This window comes from Apium graveolens, chromosome 3 (genome assembly GCF_009905375.1).
Source record: "Apium graveolens cultivar Ventura chromosome 3, ASM990537v1, whole genome shotgun sequence".
Classification (NCBI taxonomy): domain Eukaryota; kingdom Viridiplantae; phylum Streptophyta; class Magnoliopsida; order Apiales; family Apiaceae; genus Apium; species Apium graveolens.
In genome coordinates, this window is record NC_133649.1 from 85,104,203 (window position 1) to 85,110,717 (window position 6,515).

The following is a 6,515-nucleotide window of genomic DNA, read 5'->3' on the forward strand; positions in this document are numbered from 1 at the left end:
GTCAAAGGTAACATCAATCTGTGTCTATAGTATCACATTATGTATGTTACCTTTGCACTTAGATTTTCCAAAAAAAATGGGACCCACCAGTGGGTCCACAATGATGACGTGGCATGTAGGTTCCCCAGTGGTGACGTGGCATGTGAGCCCAATAGTGGTAGTATCAAATTTGTACCAGGGGTAACACTTTGAACCTACTCTAACACTTTATGAAGCTACTGTAACAATTTATCAGGAAGAAAAATGAAAAAAAACTAATATCAGAAAGTGTGAAATCGACTGCAAAATTTGAAATTATATTACATTAATCTAATATATTCCAAATTTCATAATCTCAACTACATTCATAACCAGTCTACAATCTACAGAAATCACAATAAATTTAACCAATACAACCAACTAATCTACATCCCAAAACTTGATCCACATCCTGCTAGGACTAGAAGCCGAGAACTTGACACATATGCATTCATCAACAAATATATAGTTGTTAAAGCTGAAATGAGAAAAAAAACAAAGGTTAGGCCATACAATACCTTATATATACCCCATGCAAAAGTATTGTACTTCTATATTCTATAACAACTACTATTTTACAAACGTGATGCATATATACATACAACATTGCCTGCAAACTCAATGATGCAAATGTATCTCCCCATCTAGCTAGCATTTTTTGCTGCATCAACATGAACAACAGGCACACACAGAATTTAATGTTTGGCCCGGACAGCTTCAGCAACACTAGTACCATAATTGATCAGAATTTAGAAGTTAAATCAAAGCATATATGCATAGAAAGTTGTAAATATTTCAGTAAAGTCAAATTTTGGATATCTTATGCATGAAGAAGCCTCAATGGATTATGAAAATGTAACAAATACACCTATGGATAGTGGGAATGGAAAAAGGGTCTTAAAACTAATCCATCCATCAAAGATATAAACAGTCAACCTGCCTGTCACTACCTTTTAAGCACATTCCTCCATTCACAGCCATGTGAGTCTAGAGATTTTAGAATAATTATAGAAAATAGGCATCCTGAAACTAACATGATAAGTGGGAGTTTAAACTATTACAAATTCACAAGGAAGAAAAACACATCTCATGGATTGTTATTCAATACTTAAAATGTTAAAGAGTCAGTAATGTGCAAGATCCCAAAAAGTACCATCTAGCAAGAACATAAGTTGGTAGAAAAACCTTGATTTATAGAAAACAGAAAAAAGGTTCCAGTTGAAATTGCTTGAGATGCAGTAGCAAGAACACCCAGATGCATGCTGTGGGTAGATATAATAGAAGATGGCATATTGTTTAGTTGTGTCATATGCCTCCTCACACCAACACGTAACTCCCCACTTTCACCCCTGAGAATTGTTTTTTTTTTGTTAAATTGATATAGATACACAAGATTTAATGTTTAAATATAAAAGACCAATTGCATTTTAATAATATTCTTTTAATTTTTTATTAGATTCTTATTCCATTTTAGTTAAGTAAAAGAAAAAAGAATGCATTCTCTTGACTGTTTTTTTGCTAATTAAACACAAGCACAACACATACATAATGTAGGCGATGAAAAAAGGATGTTGCTTACCAATCCTCAGCCAGAAAAATCCGCAAATTAGAAACAAATAAAAATAATAAAAAATGGGGGAAAATAGAATACGAAAACCTGCTACAGTGGCAACTGGTGTTCATAATATCAACTGGTTGTGGCATACAGTGGCAATTGGCTTTCCAGAATTGGAAAGAGATTTCATCAACTCCTGCACAGATTTATCCATTGCAAGATATTCGGGAGCACGTCCTCCTGGTATCACTATCCCATCATACTTGCTGGCTTCAACCTCATCATAATATACATTCAAAATGAAATTATGACCTCTTGATTCGGAGTAGTTCTGCCAACATTAGGGAGGGATGAGTATGCTTCCGGAAGCTTCATAAATAAAGTTAATTAAACAAATCTTTTGAGTACGAATAAATGGATAACTCTTTCTATACCACCATCCAACTAGCCAATTAGCTTTATTTGCAACTAAACAAATTATTGAAACAATAAAAAAAATCTTTATATTCCCTGTTGTGCTACAATTAACTTCCGAGTTATATTAAAATAGATAATGCTTAAGGACATGAGTCACGTTGAGTACAAACTTTCAGATTCATCGTATAAGTATACAACTTTCAGTAATAATACACATATATATATACAGAGAGAGAGGGAGAGAGAGATTAACAAGGGTTAGAGAGAGAGGGAGGGAGGGAGGGACGGTGATAACTGCAATTATCAATACCAACTGAGATGAAACAAGAATCAGCAGTTCATTCTACAAGATGGAAGCAAACAACAATAGAAGAGTGTATAAATGCATAAAATTCTTCAAAGATGGCAGGGTAGAAGAACAAGTTAGTGGTTAACATCAAGTTTCTGGCAATTACACCTAAAAAGTATAAAACCATGCAGAGATTACAAGGCCTAGTAGTTACATGCACGGATTACAAGGACTAGTAGAAAATACATGGAATCGGCTTTTAAGGGATACATGCATAACTGAGCATTATTTACTGGAGATGTGTGTTATAAATACAGATACTTACGGGATTAGTGCTACATCAGCAACACCGAGAATTGAGTGAATTAAATGCTCTAGCTCCGCAGAGAGAACCTGCAATATTTTCTACCTCCATTAGATAAAATCAATACAATGAATGTAAACATGAAGTTGCAGCTGCAACTGATTAAGATTTACAATTATGTGTGCACAAACTATCAACTGAAATGGTATAAGCCTTATTTACATTTATGCATGCATAAACTATAAAACAACCTTGTACGAATCCATCTGAGTCAAGGTTTCAGCAGTTGCAGCATTATCTCCAACATAACCTGTAATCAAACAGCATTTTTCAGAAAGTGAGATAGACAATACATAATTACAAATCTGAGATGGTGACTTGATCAATTTGGAAAAAGTTAACTCCTATGCCGATACACAACCATAACCAGAAAAAGTCTCATTTAGTCTTCAAAAAATTAAACAAAGCATTTAAAATTTCAAAAAATAAAATTCATGTAGATTTTTAAACAATAAAAATATTGCGTTGTACATTTCGCAAGAAGTAAAACTGACCCAAAAAATAAAGTTTCATATAATATCATAATTAAAGTCAATATGTTGTAAATTGACTCTGTCTATTATGCAAGATAAAATAGATAATAGCAAGGAAATTTGTGGGAAATTAGTAACTGAACCAGGAGTGCCAATTTATTTACACGTTTATGAACTAAATTTTGTATTAAGAGAACTAGAGAAGTATATGTTTCTAAAATTCTTAAGAGGCAACACATATGAATATATGATATATCTACACGTGACTGAGTTGTACAGAGGAAATATTTAGACTAGGACAGACGCTATACACTGCAATCATCTCTTAGAAACTAGGAATTTTGATCTGTAAAAGATGGTACCAACCCGGTGTAAAAATACTTCATAGATAAAACGAGATTTAGCATCACAACATCCCTACCAAAACATAGATGACTCCGAACCTAACAAACCAGCGGAATTCATGAATGTAAACTTTCGTTTCCACATAAATGATTACCAGCATTGAACATCATGCAAGAGCCTTAATGATCAGGGAGACAGTCTGTAGCTTAAATATATGAATTATATTTAGAACTGATGTTTCAATATTTAACAAGATAGCTGCACTTGGTTAATAAAATAACAAGAAAGGCGCAGGGAGCTTAGGCAAAACAGATGTTACGAAATTCAGTAAAGACAACTTTGGCTTTGTTACTAGAATGAGAAAAAGAGAAAGAAAATATTCTATAGGCTCACTATAGATATACAATCATAAATATATCGAATAGATTTCGCAGAGTCAACACTTCCCCATCCATAAAAATATAATCATTTGCAATAACTTTGAAGAATTTACTGTCGTGAGACAAAAGTAAAAAACACATACTAATCAATAAGCAACGATTAAGATATAACTATCATTATAGTAAAACAACAAACAAAATTTTGATATAGCTGGAGAGAACTTATAGTTTTACTCAAGACAACTGATAACTATCAAGATTGCAGCAAAATCATATATCTCATGTAAGTGTCTACTGCATCCCACAGGTCAATATATAATATAATACAGAATAAAATTTCAGCAATTATACATAATAAAAATAGCCTTACATAATTGGAATGATGGCATGAGAACATCCTTATACACGGAGGCCACTTGCTCTCACACCAGTGAGTATCGTCCTGGTTATGCAGAACCAGGAAAGGATGAAACCCCCAATTCAAATATAAAAACCCTAGTTTGTTTTGAAGCTCCAATTGGTTAAGCAGCCCCCATATCCATCGATCTTTGAAAGTTTATCTCTTAAAATGAATGGAATCGATTTTAATTTACCCATAAAACTGAAAGAATGTAGAAAATGCCACACATAGTTGAGAGAGAATGAGCTGAGAGAGAGAGAGAGCGATTTTTGTTAGTGATGAGAGTGAAAGGGGGTATTTTGACTTCTCCAAAAAAAATTGCCGCTCGTCTAAAAAATTTCCGCTCGTCCAAATTTTAGCCCGCTTCTCCATTTTGGCCCAAATAATTGTCCACCTGTCCAATTCACTCTCTTTTTTAGAGAAAAAAATTTCTGTTATAAATCAGTACTAAATAATTTTTATATAAAGATAATATCACTTGCAATAATTTACAAACTCAAGTTACAATTTTAATTTAAAATTAAATAATTTAATACAGCAAATTTAAACTCTTTTTTATAATAAATTTTAACTTTTAATTGTTTTTAAATTTTTTATTGATAAAAAATTATCAATTGTTGATTAATACAGTTTATAAAATTTTAAAATATATATATTTTATCAATCTTAACTAATATTAATATTTTTGCTTAATTATATTATAAAATTGATTAATTTTCATGTCAAATAATTATATATATTTAATTGTTTGTAAAATGTACTACTTTTTTATTCATTAACACCCTATTGTAACATAAATTCCTACATGTTACTCATATGTAACACTTTGAAACTATAGTAACATGTTATAAAGGCTAGGGTAACATCAAAATACTATGTTGCTGTAGGTTAAGATGAGCACACCTAAGGTAACATAATTTTGTAACATGCATGATTAAACCATTGCGATAGGCCATCTATGGTGTAGTGAATCATTCTCACATAAATCAATTTTTTCATATTCAACCCTCAAATCCCTTCATAATTTTTTCATTGCATAATAAGTTTCGGGTAATATATGTTTTGTGGTAACACATCCATAAGAAGTTTAAACAAACTATCAAAAGTTTTATTACGACAATGTGAGTTATTTTTTAATTCCAATAATTTTGTGATAAAGATTAATCTTGTGTACTTTGTATTGCTGGAATAAATAGGTATTCGTGGTGTCATAAACTTCATAATTTTCACCGGCAATATCATGTAACATCGTATTCAAATCTACTGGTTCTTCTACTTTCAGAGGTTCCCGAACACAACAACGATGATGTGATGTTCGACTACGATTTCTTCATATTTTTTCACCGTGTGACATCCACACGGTATAACCCTCAAGCATTCATTTAGCAAGCAAATGAAATCTAACATCATCAATATTTAACCAATTCAAATTTTTACAACGTTTACAAGGACACTTCATTGTACCATCTTCTTCCATTCCATTTTCGCGAGCAAATTTTAAATTTTTTTTACACCAATTCTATATTCCAGAGTTAATTAATTTTATCACTTTACAATTGATTACCAATCCAACTTCGATCAATGGTTTTCAATCTACAATAATATGTTTTTAACATAAAAAACATATTTAACAAATAATTTAACATGCATTTCATAAAAAATTAACAACATTTAATACATACAAAACACACACACACATGTTTTTTTTTGACAAAATGCTTTTTATAAATTGCATCAACCAAAATTACAACTTAATTTCAATAGGAACAAAACTCCCATCGAAAAAAACACAGTCAGGATTAAACAAATAAACGAGTTAAGCAAATAGTCGCTTATGTTTTCAGACTGTTTAACATCATGAATCTCACGATTCTTTGAATGAAAAAAGATTAAAATAGCTTTCTGATCGATCATACATGCACCAATCCTGGAACTAGTAATATCACAAATGACCTTCACATACGCACCACCTGTAGCCCATTGTTCAGAAGCACCCAAGCTATCTACATGCCAAAAACCAGCTATAGACAAGCCGAGGGTGAAAGATCTCAAAAGATGAACATATTTTAGTTGTGAAAAGTAAGCTCTTGTAATAATCGGCACCAGCCCAAATTTAATGCACGAAAAACAGATCTCCCACAAAACCACATAAATCATTTTCAAAGTAGCCAGATTAACCCAAGCATGACTAAGCAAAAACATAACAAACACTCCAAAAGGAGAGACAAATACACACTCCAAGAGGAGAGACACACAAATACCCAAAAAAATTGG

The 6,515-nt window shown here is 32.0% G+C and overlaps 1 long non-coding RNA gene across 2 annotated transcripts; it reads right to left on the minus strand.

Annotated features, from left to right (window-relative positions):
• Positions 1-1,065: 1,065 nt before the first annotated feature.
• On the minus strand, positions 1,066-4,453 carry LOC141710808 (uncharacterized). 2 transcript variants are annotated; one of them, XR_012571067.1, is made up of 5 exons: positions 4,212-4,453; positions 2,835-2,893; positions 2,605-2,672; positions 1,676-1,904; positions 1,066-1,367 (listed from the first exon to the last, which is right to left on the minus strand). It is a non-coding gene; the product is annotated as an uncharacterized LOC141710808 (long non-coding RNA). The 2 variants fall into 2 exon arrangements; XR_012571066.1 differs by lacking the exon at positions 1,066-1,367 and having other exon boundaries at positions 1,590-1,904.
• Positions 4,454-6,515: the final 2,062 nt, after the last annotated feature.